The 23,422-nt window shown below is 37.6% G+C and overlaps 1 long non-coding RNA gene across 4 annotated transcripts in view; it reads right to left on the bottom strand.

The window, feature by feature from the left end:
• Positions 1-23,082, bottom strand: part of LOC140524410 (uncharacterized) — a 55,043-nt gene extending 31,961 nt beyond the window's left edge. For 3 of the 4 annotated variants that reach the window (XR_011973738.1, XR_011973727.1, XR_011973733.1), the window contains exons 1-2: positions 22,785-23,081; positions 22,219-22,285 (exon numbers count right to left, since the gene is read on the bottom strand). This is a non-coding gene — a long non-coding RNA (uncharacterized lncRNA). Of the gene's footprint in view, positions 1-22,218; positions 22,286-22,784 lie in introns of all 4 variants that reach the window. The other variant, XR_011973718.1, reaches the window with a different exon arrangement.
• Positions 23,083-23,422: the final 340 nt, after the last annotated feature.

Below are 23,422 nucleotides of genomic sequence, written 5' to 3'. Positions count from 1 at the left end.
ATTATTGGGGGGCTAAACTATTTTTCATCAAACTACTCAATAATTTATTTACAAATAATTTTATTGAGGAGGAAAGTGGGAAAAAAATGGTACTCATAGTCCAGTATCAGAGTTTCATAATGATTACATTTGCTCTTTAGTTTGTGGAAGAGAAAAAAGATACCAAAGCTGCTTCAGTTTCTCGTGTTTTAAAGTTCTCTCTTTCTGAAGACTGTTCAGCACCATCTGTCAGTTTCATATTCACTTTGTCCCTTGGTGCCATCCCCTACCCTGGGATTCCTTGCTTGCTGACTGCCTCCAGGCTGTTCCAAAATGGTATTCATGAGTTTTCCCAGGATCCACAGAGGCCAAATGTGTCTTTGGATCAGAAGGCTCTCTTCAAAGAAATTATAACCAGGCAAATAAATCGAAGGAAAATGTAAAGAGAAATGAGAAAAAGGCAAAGCTCTAAGGGAAGTAGAGGGGGAGGGAACCATGCTTCTCAGACAGAAGAGAAATGACTGGCCAACTCTCAAGGGCAAGTCAAGGAAGGAAACCTGGTGGAAATCTGTAACTTTTCTTCTTTATGAAATATCTTACTGAGGTAGAAATATGCTGTGAGATGAGCAACATGAAACAAAGCCGGCAGGTTTCCCAACACAGAAGGCATCCTGAGAGCTGTCAATATCATGTTTCAAAATTGATTTCATTTGACTTCTTACCATTAGTTGCTGTACTATTTTTCTCCCTCAGATCTGCTACAAAATTATATTCAACTTTGCACAATGTTCACATTACTAACTTCTAAAATACTTGGTGGAATAATTCTCATGAAACCTGAGAAAGCTCATAGGATCATAGCTGTGGAGGGTGAAGGGATCTTTGAAACCAACTAATTCCATTTTTCCCTTACCCCCATTTTATGAATGAGGAAATAAAAGGCTGGAAAGGTCAAATGATTTGCCCAAAGCCTCATAGGCATCAAGCTGCAAAGCTAAATTTTGAGAAGAAATAAATAATAAAACAAGGACTTCAGTGATGGCTGAGGCAAAGGTGGCCCATGTCCCACTTTTACTTTCTCTTGGTACTGTTCAACCAAACAATGACCAGGTGAGAGAATATCCTTTCTTAGGCATGTGTACTTTGGCAGTTTAAGTTAATCGAAAACCAGAAAAAAAAAAAAAAGGTAAGAAAGGAAGTATCTACCTAATAATTCCTTTACTGAATTTGTATTACTATAATCCATGTACTAATGAGGGTTCATTTAAAATACAGAGCATTCATTTTGCCTCTATGTCATAAATGTATGCAGAGATTTAGACATTGTTTTTCTATTTAGCCTAGTGAGAATAGGGATTTAAAAAAAGATGAAAAGCCAAGAAATTGATGAAATTTGAATGGAAAATCCCCAAGGGTTACCAAGAAATCATATTTGTAGCCTAACCAATTGCAAAGTGTTATTGTAGAGTTCCACATTTCCACTAGGGAGGCAACATGATACAAGAGAAAGACTTTGGGCTTTGGAGTCAGAGGATCTGAGTTTAAGTCTCAACTCTCATTAACCTGTGAAATCTTGGGTAGGTAACAACCTCTCTGGGCCTTGGCTTGCTCATTTGTAAAATGGGAGAGGGATTGGTTTGAATTGGTTGGAAGTCCATGACCTATGTAATCCCAAGTATTACACCATTATATATTCTGGAATTAAGAAATGTGTTCTCTGCACGGTGACTTGAGCTTTAACCTTTTCCTTTCACTCCATTTCACTTACTGATGCCCTGGATTTAAAGCACATATTATTCTTTCAAGTAACCTGACAATATTTTTAAAAGACCAATATTTTTTCATAAAAGTCAAATTTAGATTAGAAATGAATTTAGAGCTTGAATAGTTCCACTAAAATCCCCTCTCTGCCACTCATCATCTGTGTGTTGTTGGACAGGTCATTTGACTTCTCTGGTCATCAATTTCCCCCATTCATAAATAAAAGGTTTCAAGTAAATGTCATCTAGCATCTACTTCAAACTCTAAATTTATGGAAGCATAACTTTTGTATTCCTCTCTTCCTTCTACTGACTTTGAAAATAAATAATCCTATGTTTTATTGAGGAGGAGTCTTTAGTTCCATTGTCAAATTGTCTTCAAATATTTAAGAATTATGTCTGCCATTCAAACTTAACAGTATCTTTTCACTAAACAAAACCTTAATTTACTGATTTCCATCACTGTTCCCTCTATACTGGCAAGTATCTTGTATATAAGATGAAGGAAGCTTGAAAGGTGCCAAAATAGTCACAGTGATCACAGACCATACCCACTCATAGTTCCCATTTCTCATTTCACTTTTATTTGATTCAGACAGGGCAATCCAGAATTCTCTAGGCCCAGGGCATCTCAAGTCTTCCATATTTAACTTCACTGAGACATTTTTAAGGATCTGCATTAATATTCACTGACTTTAGCCATTCTTATAGCAAATTGCTCTCCTACTCACTAATGCATCATAGCAGCCATAACAACATGGGCAGTTCATTCAGTTATCATTGAGTACATAAATCTAGACAGAGGACCTAGATATCTGAGCCTCAAAATGCAAAGACACCACAGAGGCCTTCTAGTTCATATAATACTTAAATAAGAATACCGTTTATAGCATTTCTGAATGTAGGTCATTGACTCTTACCTTAACAATCTACAGTATGGGAGAGTGTACTATCAAAGCAGCTTTTTGTAGTACTGGATATTTCTAATTATTAGAAAAGCTTTGTGTTTTCCCTCCTCCCTCCCTCTCTCTCTCCTTCCTTCCCTCCCTCCCTTCCCCCCCTCCTTCCTTCCTTCCTTCCTTCCCTGCCTCCCTTCCTCCCTCCTTCCCTTCCTTCCTTCCTTCCTTCCTTCCTTCCTTCCTTCCTTCCTTCCTTCCTTCCTTCCTTCCTTCCTTCCTTCCTTCCTTCCATCCTTCCTTCCATCCTTCCTTCTTTCCATCCTTTAAAGGTAATTTTAGCTGTCAGAGAAAATACACAAGCAATAAAATCATAGGCAGGAAAAATTCTGAACTATCATCTCCTCCAACTCCTAGTGAAATACAGGAAGTATTTAATAAATACTGGTATAATGAAAGAATGAATATGTATAAATAAAATACAAGCCCGTTGTGGGCAAGGAATATTTCATTTTTATCTTCACGTCCCAAGCACTTAATTCAGTGCCTGGCATATATTATGAATTAGAAAATGTTCCCTTAATTGAACTGAACTGAAGTGAAATAAATTGACAGATCCATTAGCTTCATCATATGCACAAATCAGGTATCTGCAAATAGTAATCATCAGGGAAGAGAAGGTAGGAAGGGATTAAAATTCGGAACTGAAAATCTTTAAAAAAATGAATATCAAAATTATCTTTACATGTAACTGGAAAAAAATAAAATGCTACTAAGTGAAAAAAAGATAAATCTCAGCTCAACATATAGACAGTTTGAAGAAAGTCTCTTCAAAATTTGTATTCTTAGAAATGGCTAAGGTTATTTTCCCTTCAGTCAATCTACTCTCTACTACGGGACTTACACATATTCTGGATAATATATGGAACAAAGAACTCTTAGAACTGTGTTCCTATAGTAAACGGAATAAATGTCACATAAATAATGTGTAATATGGATGTTTGAACCAGTTACAGTCTTATATACATCTTACTGATCATGTTAATTGCTTAAGAAAAGGGTCAAGCTGGAACAGGGCATATCTGCATGAATTTTTAGTCCTGTACTTTCATTGGAATGTGCTGACTATTTGTGTCATCCCAAAATGAGTTCCTATACTCACTGCATTGAAGGCATTAGTAGAGAAGTCCTTTTGGGAAACTGGAAGTCATGAAGTCCTGATGGTGTTGAAATATTGGCTAGGCAAGTGTCTGTTTCATGCAAAGCTGTGATGTACATCACAGAGTTAGAACCAAAAGGGATCCTAGAGGTCATCTAGTCCAATATACATATTTCACATGAAGCTACAGAGTTAAAGTAAATGATCCAAGGTTATATGGGCAGTAAGTTTCTGACCTTAGATTTGAACATAGGTTCTGTAATGCTGAATCCAACATTTTTCCCTATATTAAAAAAAAATATCCTTACTTAGAGCTTGCTCTAAGCATCTTTACATCTCTCCACCTTCCCAATATATGGTCCTTTGAATATCCATAGCCCCTTCTTTGGCGCTCATGTTTTGAGATAATTTCTCTTAACCCTCATTGGAATAATAAACACTTTACAAAATATTCCATAGAAACTATCCCCCTAGTTCTGGCAACAACACTTTTGATGCTATTATTATCCTCATTTTGTAGATGGGAAAATGGGCTTAGAGAGTTTAATTGATTTGTCTTGGATCATGAGGTGTCTGAATCAGTATTAGAACTCAAATATGCTAGTCCAGTAATCTAGTCATTATGCCACTTATCAAAACTCTGCCTATATCTCATTCCTTTGGGATCCTGCCTTAGCAAGCTGATACATTGCCAAACCTTGTGTCACATGAGGTTATGGACAGAACACTGGAGGGTCAATGTTGTTCTTTCTAGGCCTGGTTATTAATTAATTGCTAATTTAATAGACATTAAAGGCCATCCTATAATCAGCAATTTTTATGTCATTTTTGATGTCATTTTGGTCTTCTTTGAACATGAAGTTTACTAACCAAACAACCAGCATTTTTAAAACATGTCTATGACTATTTTCTTATCTCTAATGGGGTAGAAAAAACATTATCATTATCTCTCTTATAGAACAAATGTGTAAAACATTCAACTTCAGTACTGCTGAGTGTGTCCCGAACCAGATTCAAATTTAATTGGGAGATTTTTTAAAATAAAAATGCAATATAGGACAATGTTAATATGCAGTTTTTAAAGTCAATATACTATTCTCAGGCATATTATGTATGGTTTGGTGGTCCTTTTCCAATTTGAACTTGAAACCACTGTTATAGAGTGTTCTAAGTCATTATTGATTCATTTTAATGTATGACACTTTTGTCATTGGAATTTCACTTTGCCCAATATGGAGCAGGGTTTCTGTTCTCATTTTGGAACTCTTCTTGCTATCTTTTTTTGGTTTCCTTCAGAAAATGTCCCCCCAATGTAGCCTCTCATCTATTGGTGAGTTCCTCTCAAGGCTTTCATTTTAGAGTAGAGTTCTGATGGTTCAAGCTTCATTCCCCTCCTAGCTGTTCTTCTGACTCTCTAAACTTCCCATTGATGCCCAAGAGTGGGTACCTCTTCCTCTCTTATATTCTCCCTTTAGCACATAATAGCCTTGAGGGAAAATGTCATCTTTCCTTTTGTTTGCATTTTTATCCCTAATGCTTAGCACACCACCTGACATGTAGTACAAGCTTAGTAAATACTTTTTCCTGTCACCCACTTCTTATGTCCAGCTTCTCAAAGAAGAAATGGAAGACATCTACCCTTGCAAAAATTAAGATTCAGAAGCCAGTGAGCAAGCAAAAGTCAGAAAAGAAAAAGAAAAACTGAAACAAAATAAAACTTAGGATCAGGCTATGAGATAGAATTCAGTGGGGCATAATACAAAGTCAGGAGATGCAAAGGAAGAGAAACAGTGAATGTCCCACAGCAGCAGATATGGACAATGTTGTTGAGATTAGAATGAAGCTGGATTATGAAACCAGATACTGAACAGGAAAGTAAAAACTAAGGTTAGGAAAACAGATAGAGTTCAGGAGCACAAAAGGGAGGATATCTAGGTGTGTGAAGGAAATTTTCATAGTATTGTAGCTTGAGAGATAGAAGTGACCTTCATCCACTAAATCCAAAACTCTCATTTTACAGAGGAGAAAACTGAGGTGCAGAGCAGTAAAATGACTTACTCAGGGTATCACATTTACAAATCAGTGTGTCTAATTGTGGCTGATCAGAGCAATATGAGCTCAGAATGCTCTACCACAGATTGGGCACAGATAGTCTGTGTGAACATTTAAAATGGATATTACAAATTTGATGCACCCTACATTTCCTTTGTGCTGTTTCAATTCTGCTTTGCTCACAGAACACAGCACGTTTTCTGATGTGGGCATGCCATGCTGATGGTCCTGTGCCAGTATCTCCCATGATGCACAATCAAATCCTAAGTTCTTGAGAGAGACCTTGAGTGTGTCTTTGTATCACTTCTTCTGGCCACCATGTATGTGATCACATGCCCCATGCAAGTTGTCCATAAAATAGTCTTTTTAGAAAGTTGCATTCGAACAACGTGGCCAGCCGATCGGAGTTGAGTCCTTTGAAGCATACTTTGAATGCTTGGCAATCATAGTTGCAGATGATTATTTTTTTACATTTTGTACATTTTTGAGTGTGTTTTTTAACCGCAGAGTGGGATTCCTCATCTGCCATGGTAATCAGGTCAGGGTTGGGTAAACGAACAATTTTCAGGGCACCTTTTCTAGCCTACTTCCTCACACCAGGAGGTGAGCAGTATGATCTTTAAAAGACTGCTCAGATTCTCAGGGGGCTGTGGAATCCCACTGCTGCTTCCAGTGAAAATCTACCCTATGGTCTGGTCCACCTGTGTGCAGGGTTGTGACTACAGCTCCCAGTATATCCATACCTGTTGCTTCATCAATTGCCTGTCGCCACAGGACTTTGAGATATAATAGTAAAATGGTATGGGTGAGGTCTTTTTATTCGTGTGTAAATTGATTTTAAGTGAGGCAGAGTTGCATAAAATTATCAGCCTCATTCTCTCATCCAGAATCATCATAGTCCAGTGGCAGGACAGAATCAAGATGGCTGGCGATGACTCAGGATGCAGAGGAGAACCTTAGCATCTTAGGAGTCTAACCAAGCCCTAAGTATTCCACATGGGCTGCTTCAGCTGCCTTCATGGCCATTGGAACAAATTGTTCTCATCCGCTCATTCCACCAGGGAAAGTAGTCATATGTTTGGAGTAGGCACCCCCCTAACTCACCAATAGGTTTGAGACCCTTTGATTACCCTCAATCTGGTTTGGTGTGTTTGCCAAAATGGTTTACCAGGGTGTGGCTGTTACGAGTGTTGCAGCTTCTTAGAGCCACAGGTGAGAGTTAGGTAGAACAGGTGAACACCAAAGGTGGAAACAGCCCTGAAAAGGGCTCCTCCCTGAACACACCCTAGACCTGAACAGCCAACACTTGAACCCAGCTCCCCCAGAATCCTAATCCGATGTTCTCATACTTTATGGATTTATAGTCAAGGTACCTGGAGAAAAAATAGTGGTAGCTTTGGTTCTTATGTCTGGCAGTTGACACTTTTGTCATATTGAGTGACAGTTAAAAGTCAATGTAACAACCAATGAATAAGTGAGAAGCTGCAGACTTGAAATCCCTGGATATTATATATGTGGTTCAATTCCTGCTACCTCCTACTCTCTTTTTCTCTACAATGATTTAGTAATGTTTTTGTAGAGGGACCAGGGCCACAGTGAAATCATCAAACATCTGGCACTGTGACAGCATCCAAGACTGGAAAAACCCTTTCACCAGGCAGAAGACTAAATAGAGCCAAGCATGTCCTTATTGGCATCTGCTTCACAAGAACTGCCAGATGTGGTTTGTGACATAATCACTCTTAACTTGCCTGCCATCTATCTTCCATAGTTGATATCTAAGTTTCATGAGTACACACGGGACCTACGCCTACTATGAAGAAAAAGGGGCCAGGGCAGTAGAGAGCGGGGAGGAAGGTCCAGATAAAAATTGTGTTATTTAGATTTGAGACCTGCTTCACAAGAATCTCTTCTTATCTCATGCCATGAAGCATGCTTCACAGATTTCATTAAAGCAGTACATTATTTACCTTATTAATAAGATACTTTATGAGATAAAATCTAGATACTCATTACAAGGATTAATTCTGATAATAACCCTTAACAACTACAGGGCATGAGTTGTTTCAAAGCTTTTCACAATTATGAATTTACTTAATCTCCAGAGTCTGCCTGTTTGTAGCTGGGGGTAGGGGAGAGGGCAGGCGTTAAGTACCCAATTTTTATGGGATAGGCAGGCAATCCCTAACAGAACAAGATACTAATCTCAAGTTTGGGGGTGAGTCTGTGTCCACAAAGGAGTATAATTCTCAGACCTTTATGCCAATACCTCCTGCACTTAACTTCAAATGCCTCCTATAGTGCAAAGTCAAGATCTGGAACAGACTGACTTTTTCCCTATTTGCTTCTGTGGCCATGAGACAAGGAAATTTCCAATTAAACTGAAAGATGCTAAGAGAATAAGGTAATCCATTGAGAGAGAGAGAGAGAGAGAGAGAGAGAGAGAGAGAGAGAGAGGGAATGTGGGTGTGGGTGGATTCACACATCTATCTACTTATCTTTAATAATATGAATAGAAAGGAAAATTTTTTCAGAAAGTTTGGGGCCTTGATTTACAATGGTTTGTGAGTAGAAACCTGCATGAAAAACAACAAACAAAAAATATTTTGAAAAATCACTTCATTTCCACCTAGTCAGTCAATTAACTAGAACTAAAAAAGCACCTCCTAGGTGCCAAGTATTGTGCCAAATGCTGGCGATTGACCCTAGTGAATATTTACACATATACTGAAACCTTAAAATCAATCAGCAGAAATATTTCTGTCTTCTTCTTCCTCCTCCTCCTCTCTCTCTCCCTCTCTCACTCTCTCTCTCACTCTTTCTCTCTCTTTCCCTCTTTTTCTCTCTCTCTCTCCCTCTCCATTCCTCCCTCCATTCCATACATACGTGTGTGCATACATATATATATAAATACACTTTATAATGAATATATGATATATGGTATGATATAATACATAATATGTGTATAACTGTATATACATATATATGAGTGTGTAGGCATGTGTGTATATTTGTGTGTATATACAAATGTTTATTTATATACAGAAGTGTATAATATATCGGGTATATATATATGGTAATGTGGCACAACAGTATATAATATAGTGTGACATGACATAATATAACATAACAGCAAAATACATAACATAATATAACGTGATATAATGTGATGCAATGTTTTATAACATAACAATGCAACATAACGCAACAATAAAAATATAAAACTCAATATAGTACAATATTACATAATATATATTGGGGTGTGATGTAATATAATATGTATGTGTGTGCATGTGCATGTGCGTATGAAAACTCTTTCCCGTGATTCAGAATAACCACTAGGTGGTAACATACAATCAGGGACAGTAGCTGAGTGTTCTGAGGGGCTACAATCTTGCCTCAGGTGCCTCAGTCAATACCTGTCAGGGCAGAGCTGAGACCCAGACCTTCCTGAAGCCAGGCTTCTATATGCTGCATGCTGCATCACCATCATTACGCCGTCAATACCCTCGTGCCTACTATTTTTTCAGCTTTGTGAAGGGCATTTTAGAGGGGAGGGTTCATAAAAAGTAGTTCCCTTCATTTAATTCTACTTCAGAAGAAATAATGAATACACGTATAATAATGCAGAAAATAAAAAGCAGTACATGAGAAATAGAGTTTTCCCTGGATAAATGCTAATGCGTTCTGAGAAAAGTAATGGAACCAGGATTTGGATTGGTCACATGATTCAATTTGACGGTCATTTATTAAGTACATAGTATATGTTTCAAGAATACAAAGACATTTTAAACCAATTTCTTCTCTCAAGAACATTCTATTACACTGGTTATATCCAAAATGTGCACATACCACTAAAAAAATACAGATTAATTTCAAGAAAGACAAAACTAACTATGTTGAGCATCGTGTATAAGAAGTGGCATATGTGCTGGGCTTTACAAACTCCTAAAATTACACCTACATCAAAACAGAAGCATTTTTTCCAGTATCAAAGCTTCACACACACTTCATCCTTGTCTTTCTCATTTCTCAGATTGTTCATAGACCTGCCCTTGGATTCCCAGAGACCCTGCCACTGAAGGGGATGTTAATAACGTTCAGAGGCAAGACTCAAACTCAGAGCTTTTAGATTCTGAGACTAGCACTAGAGCGACCATCTCAGACAGGAATATAGCCAGGAAAAAAATCAACAGCCCATACAGGAGACAAAGAGCCTTTTGTTCAGCCCACATGTTGCAGAAAGATCTGTCAGTTTGCTAATGCCCTTTAATGCCTCCATTCTCTGCTGCCTTCCCAGCTTTCAAAGCCTCAAGAAAGTATCTTTTTGATTTGTTTCTTGTCTTGAAGCACGAAATATTTTGGTTGGGCTATCACATTTGCTTCCCAGAGCATTTTGGTCCTAACATAGACAACTATCACTGTAGCGTTCCCCAGAGGGTTTATGCTCCAGGCTTCTGTCGTCCATCATCTTATATTTTCTTGCTTTCCCAAAATGCCTATCGTTCACTCATTTATGCTTTTGTTAAACACCAGAAACTTGATTTGGGAAAGCAGAAGAGTTTCCCTTTAAGGAGTTGAAAAGTAGCAGAGTCATTTAACATTTCAAAAAAATAGAAATTGAACTTTTGACATTTCCTCCTCCCCACAAGGATGTGGTCACTCCTAGAAAGAGGAAAGGACCAATATAAGGATGAAATAAGGGCAAGTAATGTCAAGAGCAGAGGAATTAGATATAGTACAGAAGGAACTAGACTGAGATAGGAGAGTGGATATTGAGTCCCGCCTGAGAGTGTGACTTTGGGCAAATCACATCATAGCTTCAGTTTCTACATTAATAACATGTTGGAGTAAGGGAAAGGTAGAATCCCTAACAGGTATTTACTAAATATGTACTCTGTCACAGAAACTGTGATAAACACTGGGAATAAAAATGCCAGCAAAAGAAAAGACAGTTCCTGCCTTTAAGAAGCTTACACTATAATAGGCTGTAAGAGGGTAAGTCAGAACATAAAAGGGGGCTGAAAACTGGGGGTGAGAAGTGGGGAAGAGGGAGGGACAATGTCTACATTGGGAAATTCTAGAAAATCAGAAGCACAGTTGGGAGTGGAATAAAGCCTGGACAGCCTGGGCCCATCCAGAAAGAATCCTTAATTCACTGGATAATTGTGTGGAAAATGCATAGAAATTGTAAAGAGATGTGAAAATAGGCTTAATATGAATGTAGATGTAAGATCCTGTATCAGATTATTAAATCAAATGTTGTCTTGGAGTGGGGAAAGAAGACACATGGGGAGAAAATTTGGAACTCAAAATCTTATGGAAGTGAATATTGAAAATTAAAATTACATAAAATTATAAAAATAGTGTAAGGAGACAGATATAGATATATACATGCATACATACATACATATTTATACATACAGATTATATTTACATATATACATGTATGTATATGTAATCTCTTATGATTTAAAGATTTTTACAATAATAGCTAGCACTTCACAAGCTATCTTTTCAGCTTCATTGTATTTTATGCCCTAAACCAATAACTGGAATTCACTCCCCACTTATCTCTCCCTCTTTGAGTTCCTCATTTCTTCCAACATGCAGTTAAAGCAATTCATTCTACGTGAAGACCTTCCAGATCCCCCCAAGTCCTGGTGTCTTTCCTGAGTACCTTGCAGTTAACAGCTTTGGATTTATTGCTACTCATTATTTTTATATATTTATTCCATATGTGCTTATATATGTACTCATCTCACTGCTCTGAGTGTAATGTCCTTGACAGCAGGGATTACTGCCTTCTTGGAGGAATCCTCAGCACCAAGCACAGCACCTGATGGTCTGTAGTAGGTTAAAGAGATATTTTCTTCAGCACTTTTTGGGTCTCCTTTAGCAAGCAGTTGACCCGGTTTTCATGATTTTCTTGCATTACTTGTATTTCTCTTCCCAATTTTTGCTCTATTTCTCTTACTTGATTTTCAAAATCCTTTCTGAGCTCTTCCATGTCCTGAGATCAATTCATATTTTTCTTGGAGGCTTTGGATGGAGGAGCTTTGACTTTGTTGTCCTCTGTTTGTATGCTTTGGTCTCCCTTGTCACCAAAGTAAGATTCTACAGTCTGGTTCTTTTTCTGGTTTTTCCTCATTTCCCCAGACATTTACTTGACTTTTGAGCTTTTTGTCAAGGTAGTTCTCTGCTTCCAGTGGGGGTAAGGGGTGTACTGTCAACTGCTTGATCCTCCCCAAAATCTGTGGGCCTGGAGATCCAGAAACAGTCATTGCAGCTCCCCTTCCTGCTGCTATGGCTGCTGCAACGTTCCAGCACCCCCTTCCTCCTCTGCTGTCCTGGGGCTGGGGCCAGGCCACTGTACTTTGTCACACAGATCCCAGTTTTTTTTTTCTCTGAACTTCCAATTTGAACTCAGTGGTTTGGGGTTATGAAGTCTGGAAGCCATCCCAGATGCAAGAGGTTCAGTCCCCCCACCATGGCTTGCTCAGCTCCCCTCTGTGCCTGGGCAGCCCGCACTGGATTGTGCTCTGCTCCCAGTGTAGAGTGATAAGACGCTTCCTTACAACCTTTAAGGCCATCTTGGGCTGGACATTTGCTTCACTCTGTCACTCTGTGGGTTCTGTAGCTGCTGAATTTGTTTAGAGCCATTTTTACAAGTATTTGGCTGGACCTAGGGATAGAGCTCTAGAAAGTCCGTGCTATTACTCTGCCATCTTGGCTCCACACCCTATTCTAATATTTTGCACACTTTACTCTCTTTACCTCCCCCCACCTCTTTGCACATAAGAAAAGGGATATGAGACAGAAGTTTAATAAACATTAATGTTTTATCCTTACTGAAATTGTCTTCTATTTCCCTGTACCTCTCTTCTTTGTTGTCGTTAAATCACTTTTCAGTCATGCCTTACTCTTCATAAACCTATTTTGGGCTTTCTTAGCAAAGATACTGGAGTGGTTTATCATTTCCTTCTACAGCTCATTTTACAGATGAGGAAACTGAGACAAACTGAGTTAAGTGACTTGCCCAAGGTCACACAAATAGCCAGATTTCAACTCATTCAAATATGTCTGCCATTCTATCAACTGTACCTGTGGATCCCCTGTCCCTCTCCTCTTGTCTTCATCTAACAGCTAATTACAAGTTCTAAAATTCCCCCTCTTCATCCTCTTCTTTTCTTGTGTATCCTTTCCTTTCCTAAATTCTTTTAAAATCACCAGGGTATTTAAAGTAACTTATGTTACTGCCCCCTAATGAATTTAGAATGCTGAGAGGCACATATATAATCCCTTTACAATACAGAATTCATCTTTATAAAAGCCCATCTGATAGTTCATTTTATTTAACTTTTTGATTTTTTCCCTAATCTTCCATATTTATATTTTAAATTTCTCCTTATCTCTGATCTTTTCACCAGGAATATAGCTACAAAAATAAATAGATAGAGAGATATAGATTCAATTAAATTCATGCAACACACAAACATGCACAAATACACACACAATCTCTCTCTCTCTCTCCCCCATCTCTCTCTCTCCCCCCATCTCTCTCTCTCTCTCTCTCTCTCTCTCTCTCTCTCTCTCTCTCTCTCTCTCTCTCTCTCTCTCTCTCTCTCTCTCCTTATAGTATCACTTTCAGGCTTTTCTTAGTTGTAGGCATATATGGATTACATTTTGGATCATCATATTCCATATTTTCTCTTATTAGTATTATTGTCTAAATCTTTTCTGAATATGAGTGCATTTCATCAGTACTTGCACTGTTTCATTCTGCATATTTATTGTACTTTTTCCTTGAAGTGCTGGATTTAGGCTATGAGTTCCTAGAATTTTTCCCTGGTACTTCTTTCATTTAGGGACACCTTTCAGAGACAGATGAGGCAGTTCTATTTTTACTTTGCTTCTTGTTCTAATATATCCATGCAGTTTTTCTTTCAAAATTTTCCAAACAGAATCCTATATTTTGTTTTGTTTTCTCATGGACTTAAGGTAGTCAAATGATTCTTAGAATAAATCTCCATCTGTTTGCCAGGTCTATCGTATTTAGTATGAGATACCTTTTTTCATACAAATAATGTATTTTAATATTTCAGTTCCCTGACAATAGCATTAAGTTCACGTTGGTCAATCCTGATTTTTAAGTACTCTGTTATTTAGGAAAATTTCCATAACTTTTGGGTCGAGTCATTAATTATCTTTCCTGGTCTTTTCTCTATAGCTCACATAACATTTCCATTTATTTCCCAAAATATTCTCCTTCTATTTATAAGACTATTTTAAATTCATTAAAAATTAGTCATTTCTTCTGGGAATGTTCAATGATTTTGTAGAGAAGCTAGGTTTTCTTTGAGTCTCTTTTTGTAATTCTTTTTGAATTATCCTCTTCTGAGTTTGTGTCTTGGGTATCCCTGACACCACAACACATCTGTATATGGTATTTGTTCATTCTTCCACTTTTACTTTTCATAATAGTACTTTGTGTTAGGGACAACATCTGTGTATTTTTAGAGTGTGGGGAACTATTGTGGTCTTGTATGGCTTTACCAGATGAAGTTTGATGGTCCGGTGAAAAGAGCACTAGACCTGGAGTCAATAAAACCTAAGTTCAAATCTCTCCTCAGACCCTTACTGGTAATTTGATCATAGAGAAATTTTATAACATTATTTTGACTCAGTTTCCTCATCTATAACATGCACCAACCATCAAAGGTTGTTGGGAGGATAAATGAAATTACAATTTTAAAGTACTTAGGACATTACCCGATACATAGTATGTACCATGTAAAGTTAGTTAGAATCATTATTATTAATATAGATTGTATAAACATGATTAAGGTGAAATATGACCAAAAATAGTCAGGATACAGACTATGGAGAGCCTTCCAAGCTGGCCTAAATGAGTGCTTTTATCTTAGAAGCAGTCCAAGAAGTTTACTGTGAAAACCACAAGAATTAGATGTTAATACTCTTTGTCATTTTTATTCATGTGTTTCATATATCACTGATAGAATCATAAGAAAATCAAACAATTTGATTTGTCAGATTTGAAATGAGGTTTGAAAAAAATACTAACCACATAGTATGTGCAAGGCATTTTCCTAAGCCAGGAAAATACAAAAATCTACAAAAGTAAGTAGTAGCTCCCCTTAAGGAGTCTACATTCTCCTGGAAAATGAGCAAATTAAATTATGAAGCATTAGGGTAATAGGTGAGCTTGGGTAATAGGTGAATGAGTCAGAAAACAGATGAAAAATGGAAAGGCTGCATATGATCAAAATCAACCTCATTTTGGAAGGATGGGAAGGATTCTAGTTCCTTCCTCAGAACAGGGGCCCTAATGGGAAACCCTGACATATAGAAGAAATGTGTCTTAAAACTGTCAGAATCAGGAACAAAATGACTGGTCTATTCTGTATGGCACATTGTTGGAACATTCTGTTGCGTATGCTATGAATTAAAAACGTGGTAACAGTACCAGGGAACACAGTATAAAAGCTGTAAACACAGAGAGATGAGCAAGGATCCAAAGAGGAGAGAGAGTCAGGTAGGGTTCACTTTGACACTCAATGATTAAAGTCTCATTCACAGTGAGAAAGACTGTTGTTTTGGTGGTGATGGTGGTAGTGGTGGTGGTGGTAGTGGTTGTGTTTGCACACCATAGGACTGAAGCTGAAAGTTTTCATTCGAAGTAATTAATTTAATTTCTTAAAGCTAAAAAAGCAACTCATCTTTATCAACCACTCTTAGATGCCATCTTTGACTTAAATAACCCTTCCCTAACAGTTCTAGATATTTGTTCTTGGGCTTTATCGCCACTTGTTGAATAAAAGGTAGAAAAGGCCCAGATGAGCATGTTCCATCTGAAGGCAAGGTTCGTCACCCACATTTATACATTTTTAATAAAAAAAAATAATAAAGATTGACTAATCCTTGATTTTGCACCCATTCAATATGGTTGATGTTTCTTGAAAGGAACAGATATGACATTCTTAAAGGCAGCCTTTTGTGAGGGTGACAAGGGATGAGTAGTGAGTGCTAGCTTCGATTTCTGCCAGTTCTCACCCTTGACATCATTCTTTGTGGGAGGACTCTGGTCTCATTGAGAACCTTTCTCCAGCTTTTGTGAAAAGTCAGGATGAAAATAGTGTGGATGAAAGTACTTCCCAGGCTTTTTGTCCTGAGTTGTGCTTATTTGTACATAATGCAACAATCCACCAAGATACTTAATCCTAGACTGCTTTCTGCTCTCCCCTCCCTCAGGATTGGCTCATTTTTACATTTACTCATGCAAAAAAAAAAAAGAAAAAGAAAACACCTTTATTTCCCAGGGTACTTCAAGCTCACATTTTATTTTTCTTTCCCAAGATCCGGAAACCTTCGCTATTGTAGCTATGTCTACAGTCTCATGTTCTGATACACAACTAGATTCTTAACCGCTTAGATATTCCCCTCAACAAAGCAGGTCACCAATCAATGATACATACTCATCCTATGACTTCTGTTCATGTCATCTCTCTCCCACATGTTCCTGACAAGAGACTCAATAAATTTACTGGAACATAATGTGTAATATGAGGTATCAGCCATCAGACTGTTTTTTTAACATCAAATTGCTTTGAGCTATCCTTTGGTATAGTTCTCATTTGTAATTCCTTATTTGTATGTGTTGTAGCCTGATCACTCTTCCCATGTACTTTACCATTATCCTCTGCATGATGCTAATTCCCAAGCCTTGAATACCACAATCTATACCTTAAAATAGTGAAAAGACAACTGAACTTAAATTGGTTGAAAAATGCACTCATTCAGATTTTTTCCAGTAATGAATTATATTGAACATGAGATAACATTTAAATTCTTGTACCATGGAGGGGGAAGGACTTTAATTACCTGACCTCTAAAATTATTCCTATGGTTCCCAAATTATATGATTCTTAGTGTCTTAAATACACTTGAACAATACCGTGATGTTTTGGGGTGCAATAGGTTTCCTTCAGCACACAGGGGATGAAAGAGGGTCATTTGTAAATGAAAATATTCAAAGACTAGCAGTAATCATTAAATTACTGTTTCTAGTCTGTATTCTTCTATTGGAGAATGAAAGTAGAATAAATGTCCTCTTTTATTCTTGTTGATGAATAGAAATACTTGGCTAATTTAATTAGATTTCCTGAATTGCAGACAAATTTACAGTCAGATGTAAACCCAAAGAGGTAAGGGATGGAATGGCCTTCACTATCAAATGAGGGATTGGGGTTAAACAGGTTCCCTTGGAATGCCTCAGTTTTCCTTTGGTTTGTGGTAATTATCCAATGACAGGAACTGTGATTTGCATGTTCTTTAAAGAGGAAAAGTAATGTTCTGCTTAGACATACTTTGGAGCTCATTTTTTAAAGGATGTAGCTTTTAAGTTAAAAAAAAAAAAAAGAACTTCATATACCATTTAGTTCAACCCTCTTAAGAAGACTCAGACCAGAAAGTTTGACTTGGGGAAAAATTGAAGGCAATAGGCTGGATGACTATTAACCTGTGATTCTTATTCAGGGTGGACAAATGGATCCAATTTATACTGATATCGTATGAATAAATATAGATTAGATGTGAAATATCCTTAACAGGTCCCTGGAAATAGCAGCAGGAAAACTGCTCCAAACAGAAGAATTAGAAAATCACTCTAGAAAGATAGCGGGGTGAAAGCAGGGACTCACCTAAGGTCTCCCACAAAATCCTTCAGATACCTCTAAAGGTATCTGAATCTGAGAGGATTTTGGAGTGGCAGACACTGGAGTCAAAGAGAGACGGAGAATGGCAGATTCCCAGCCCAAGAAAACCTTAGAGGTTGATCAGAAGGATGTGTTGTTCCTGGCTGGGAAAGTAGCACAGAGCCACAGAGCCTGGGGGCTACACCAGCACAGGCTCATCCATAGCAGAGCCAGAGCAGACCCCTGCTGACTGAATCAGCGGAAGCAATGTTGATTCTCAGACCTATCAGTGCAGAACTGGGGTCTCTTTGGAACTGAGTGAGAGATAGGCTCAATTCTGTGTGGGGCCTGTGACAGTGGCAGCAGCTACTCCTGGAACTATCAGCCAATAGACCAAAGGTTTGAAAGTCATCTACGTAAAATTCTGGGAGTGAAGATGGCAGACAAAACTGTAAATGCTCTCAAACCCCCTTGTTGACCTTGAAAAACTCAAGAGAATATTACCCCAGGAAAAATCTTGGAATAGTGGAGCCAACTGAAAAGGCATGGCAGTCTTGTAGCTTGGCAGGATAGGGGAATTAATGTCTTCCTGTGGCTGAAGAAAACCAGTACAGGGCAGGAGGTTTCCCTCTAAGTCAGCAACAACCCTACCTCACCTGTCCAGTGGGAAATCCTGAGTCCCAGGGTAATGGATCCAGCAAATGCCAAAAGCAGGACCCCAGGCATGCCTTCACAAGGCCATATATATTAATTGATGTGATAAAAAACTTAAGGAAGGGATATAAAGGGATTGTAGTGGGAGAAGAGGAAAGGAGGAGGCCAAAGAGGGTAAATTAGATCACATGAAGAGACACAAAAATATAATAGACAGAAAGAGGGAAGGGAGATGAGCACTGTTTGAACTTTACTCTCATCAGATTTGATTCAAGAAGGGAAGAACTTATTTAGTTAAGTATAGGAATCTAACTTGTGCTACAGTAAGTAGGAGGGGAAAGGGGAAACAAAGCGAAGAGGATGGTTAGAAGGAAGGGAAGAAGTCATAACGGAAAAGGGAGGAGGGCTAATAGAAGGGAGGGCAGACTGAGGGAGGCAGTGGTGGTCAAAAGTAAAACTCTTTTGAGCAGGGCAAGTGAGAAGGGGGAGATAAAATAATAAATGGGATGAGAAAATAAGAGGGAGAGAAAAACACAGATAGTAATCATTACTGTGAATGTGAATACAATGAACTCTCCCATAAAAAAGGAAGAAAACAGAAGATTGGATTAAAAACCATAATCTTACAATATATTGTTTACAAAAAACACATTTGAAAAAGGGGATGACACAAAGGGTAAAGGTAGAGGGCTGGAGTATAATGCATCAGACTGTAGCTGAAGGAAAAACAAAACAAAACAGGGGTAACAATCCTAATGTCAGACAAAGCAAAAGCAAAAGTAGATCTAATTAAAAGGGATAATGAAGGAAACTATATCCTGCTAAAAGCTACCACAGACAATGAAGAAATATCATTACTTAACATGTATGCTCCAAATGGTATAGCATCCAGATTCTTGGAGGAGTAGCTCAGGGAGTTACAGGAAGAAATAGACAGCAGAACAATACTTATAGGGGCTGTCAACCTCCCCCTCTATGAATCTGATAAATCTTACCTCAAAATAAACAAGAAAGAACTTAAGGAGGTGCTTAGAATTCTGGAAAAGGTAGATATGACAGACCTCTGGAGAAAACTGAAAGGGCATAGAAAGGAACATACTTTTTTCTCAGTGCTACATAGGACATACACAAAAATTGACTATCTACTGGAGCCTAAAAACCTCACAATCCAGTACAGAAGAACAGAAATATTAAATGCATCCATTCATATCATTATACAATAAAAACTACAAAAAATTAAGTAAAAACTAAAAATAAATTAATCCTAAAAGATGAGTGAGTCAAACAACAAACCAAAGAACAATGAATAACTTCATTCAAGAAAAGGGCAATTATGAGACAACATACCAAAACATATGGGATGCAGTGAAAGCAGTTCTCAGGGGAAATTCTGTCTCTCTGAATGCTTACAATAAAATAGAGAAAGAGGAGATCGATGAATTGGGAAGCAAATGAAAAAGCTAGAAAAGGAACAAAATAAAAATCCTTAATCAAATAAGAAATTAGAAACAATGTAAACCAAAGGAGAGATTAATAAAATTGAAATTAAGAAAACTATTGAACTAATAAATAAGACCAAGAGCAGGTTTTATGAAAAAAATAAAAAAAATTGATAAACTTTTGGTTAATTTGATTAAAGCAAGAAGTCAAATTACCAGTACCAAAAATGAAAAAGGTGAATTCACCACTAATGAAGAAGAAATTAAAACAATAATCAGGAATTACTTTGCCCAATTATATGCCGCTAAATTTGACAATCTTAATGAAATGGATGAATATTTACAAGAAAATATATCAATTGTCCAGATTAATGGAATAGGAAGTAAAATTTTTAAATAACCCCATCTCAGAAAAAAAAAATTGAACAAGTCATCAGTGAACTCCCTAGGAAAAAATTTTCAGGGTAAGATAGATTTACAAGTGAATTCTATCAGGTATTTAAAGAACAATTGATTCCAATACTATATAGACTACTTGGGAAAACTAGGAAAACTATCCTACCAAATTATTTTTATGATTCAAATATAGTCCTGATACCTAATTCAAGAAGAGTCAAAACAGAGAAAGAAAATAATAGAAGCTTCTGTAATGACTTTAGATGCGAAATTTTAAATAAGATATTAACAAGATTACAGAAACTTATCAGGAGAATAATACACTTTGATCAGGTAGGATTTATACCAGGAATGCAGGGCTGGTTCAATCTTAGGGAAACTTATCAGTGTAATGCTCATATCAACAACAAGCCTACCAGCAACCATATGATTATCTCAATAGATGCAGAAAAACCTTTCGACAAAATACAACATCCATTCCTACTGAAAAATACTAGAGAACATAATAGGAATGAATGGAGCCTTCCCTAAAATGATAAGTAGCATCTACCTAAACCTTTAGCAAGCATTATATGTAATGGGGATAAATTAGATGCATTTCCCATAAGATCAGCAGTGAAACAAGGATGTCCATTCCCACCACTATTATCCAATATGGTACTAGAATTGTTAGTTTTATCAATAAGAGAAGAAGAAGAAATTGAAGAAATTAGGATGGGCAAAGAAGAAATTAAGTTATTATTCTTTACATATGATATAATGATATACTTAGAGAAAACCAAGTAAAAAATTACTTGAAATCAGAAACAACTCTAGCAAAGTTGCAGGATATAAAATAAATCCTCATAAATTATCTGCATTTCTATATATTACTAACAAAGCCCAAAAGCAAGAGAGAGAAAGAAAGATTCCATTTTAAGTTATTATAGAGGTTATGAAAGATTCAGTGGTGTACCAATCAAACTACTAAAAATTACCTTATAGAGCAAGAAAAAAAAAAACATCAAAATTCATCTGGAAGAACAGAAGTTCCAGAATATCAAGGGAAATAATGAAAAGAAATGCTAGGGAAGGTAGCCTAGCCATAACATATCTTAAATTGTATTATAAAACAACAAACACCAAAACCACTTGGTACTGGCTAAGAAAGAGATAGATGTGAAAGAGGTTAGGTACTCAAGACATGGTAGTCATTGAATATAGTGGTGTACTGTTTGATAAACCCTGGGACCCCATATTCTGGGATAAGAACTCACTGTTTGACAAAACTTTTGGATAAATGGGAAAATACTGTGGAAGAAACGGGGCATAGACCAATGAACTGATGCTGAGTGAAGTGAGTAGAGCCAGGAGAACACTGTATACAGTAACAGCCACAGTGTGTGTGACTGATTTTGATAGACTTTGCCCTTCTCAACAATGCAAGAACCTAAAACAATTCCAAAGGACTCATGATGGTAAATACCATCCATATCTAGAAAAAGAACTAGGGAGTCAGAATGCAGAGGAAAGCAGACTATTTTCTTTTTTTTTGTTTTGTTGTTTTTTCTTTTTGATGTTCTTTCCCATTTGTTATATTTTTTTCCTGTGCAACATGAGTAATATGAAAATGTGTTTAATAGGAATGTATGTGTACAGCCATATCATATTGCACATCATCTTGGGGAGGAGGTGGGAAGGCGTAGGAAGAAATTTAAAACTTATGGAAGTAAATGTTGAAAACTAAAAATAACTTAAAAAGCAATGAAAATGACTATGAGTGGATGTCTTTTGTTTGTTTCCTTCATTTTTTTTTCCTCTTTGCTGGCTGAAACCAAGATAAGTTAAAGAGAAATAGGAGCTTTGTTGGAAGTGACCAGCATGATCTAGAGACCCTTAAGGCCTTTGGTTTCATTTGTTTCATTTTCCACAAGGAACTGACTTCACTGAAGTCAATCTTATATACATATCAGCATGATATCACGAAATGCACTCATTTAGGAGGCAAAATTATCTTATGAACGTTCATTCATTTACGCAAGGCATGATAATGAGTGATTTTTCTCTCTCTAAGTTACAATTCCTTATCTATAAAACTGAGGATATGAGTAAATGATCTTCAAAATCTCTTCTCATTCTAATATTAACATTAGGCTAACAAGCATAGATTACCATAAAAGGATTTCTTACCTTTCTCCTTTTTTTCTCTATACTGCCTCGACCATGGTTCACGCTTTTATCACTTCTTTCCCTGACTCTAGAAGAAAAAATGCCAATTGGTTTTTCTTTAATTTCTTCCTTCTTCAGTACATTACCAACATGTTTGCCCATTCCCCCCCAAATTAGCATACATCCATGTCAGCCCCACTATTCACAAATTATTCAGTGACTCCCTAAGGACTCTAGCAAAAAATACAAGCTCATAACGTCATACATCTAGAGTTATAAGTTGTTTTGAGGTCCTCTATTTCAACCCCCCAAGCTCTATATAGTAGATGAGGAGCAGAGTCTCTGGGATCAGTCCATCAAAAAGAATTTATCAAGTGATTACTGTGAGCCAGTTATTTGATAAGCACTAATGATACATTAAAAAGCCCCCTCCCCCAAAAATAAACTAAGAAATAGAAAATCAGGAGACTTCCAGTGCCAATACGGCTTAGTAAGGGAAGAACTCTCTGAAGACACTCCCTCCAATTCCCCTCCAAAGAACTGGAAAACCATATCACAGTTGATCTTAGAGCACAGGGGCAGCTTACCAGATTGGCAGTAAAAGTCTCACAACTGTAGGAGGGTAGTGAGGCCCAAGAGCTGTAGCCCCTAGCCTCACAGCTAGGGACCTGCAGGAGGGCTCCAAGCCTAGAGAAATTCAACAATAAAGTCCCGCCCTCCTACATACCAACAGCCCCCAGGAAAGTGAACTCTTGGGCAGCAAAGCAAGGCCCCACCCCAGCAATCCCAGCCACCACAAAGCCTGGACACCATTGCTGAACAGTAATGAGGCCCCACCCAGGAGTTGGCCAACAGTAAGACTCTGCCTCTGGTATCTAACAACAGAATGACCCTGTTTCCATAGCAACCCAACATCAGAACCTGACCCCTAGGTCAGACCAGCAACAAAATCTGATCTTCAAGACCAGCTACCTGAAAGCCTCTGTTAACATAGGAATGCAGAAACAAGGCCCCACCCGTAGAACAGGCCAACCCCTGAACTCCACAGGTAGGGGAAATCAACAGGGTGGCCCCACCCCCCAATTAAAAGAAAACCTAGAAGAAGGAAAGCCTCCAGCCAAAGCAAGCAGCCAAATCCCTGAAGCCCAGTGAGAGATGGCAGTAAGACCCAGAACCCCAACACAAATAGGTTGGTACAGCTCAGGACTAGAGCCCAACTGTCATA

The sequence above is a fragment of the Notamacropus eugenii genome, chromosome 1 (genome assembly GCF_028372415.1).
Source record: "Notamacropus eugenii isolate mMacEug1 chromosome 1, mMacEug1.pri_v2, whole genome shotgun sequence".
Classification (NCBI taxonomy): domain Eukaryota; kingdom Metazoa; phylum Chordata; class Mammalia; order Diprotodontia; family Macropodidae; genus Notamacropus; species Notamacropus eugenii.
Note: the sequence above shows the minus strand (reverse complement) of the source record. Positions and strands in the feature narration are given on the sequence as shown.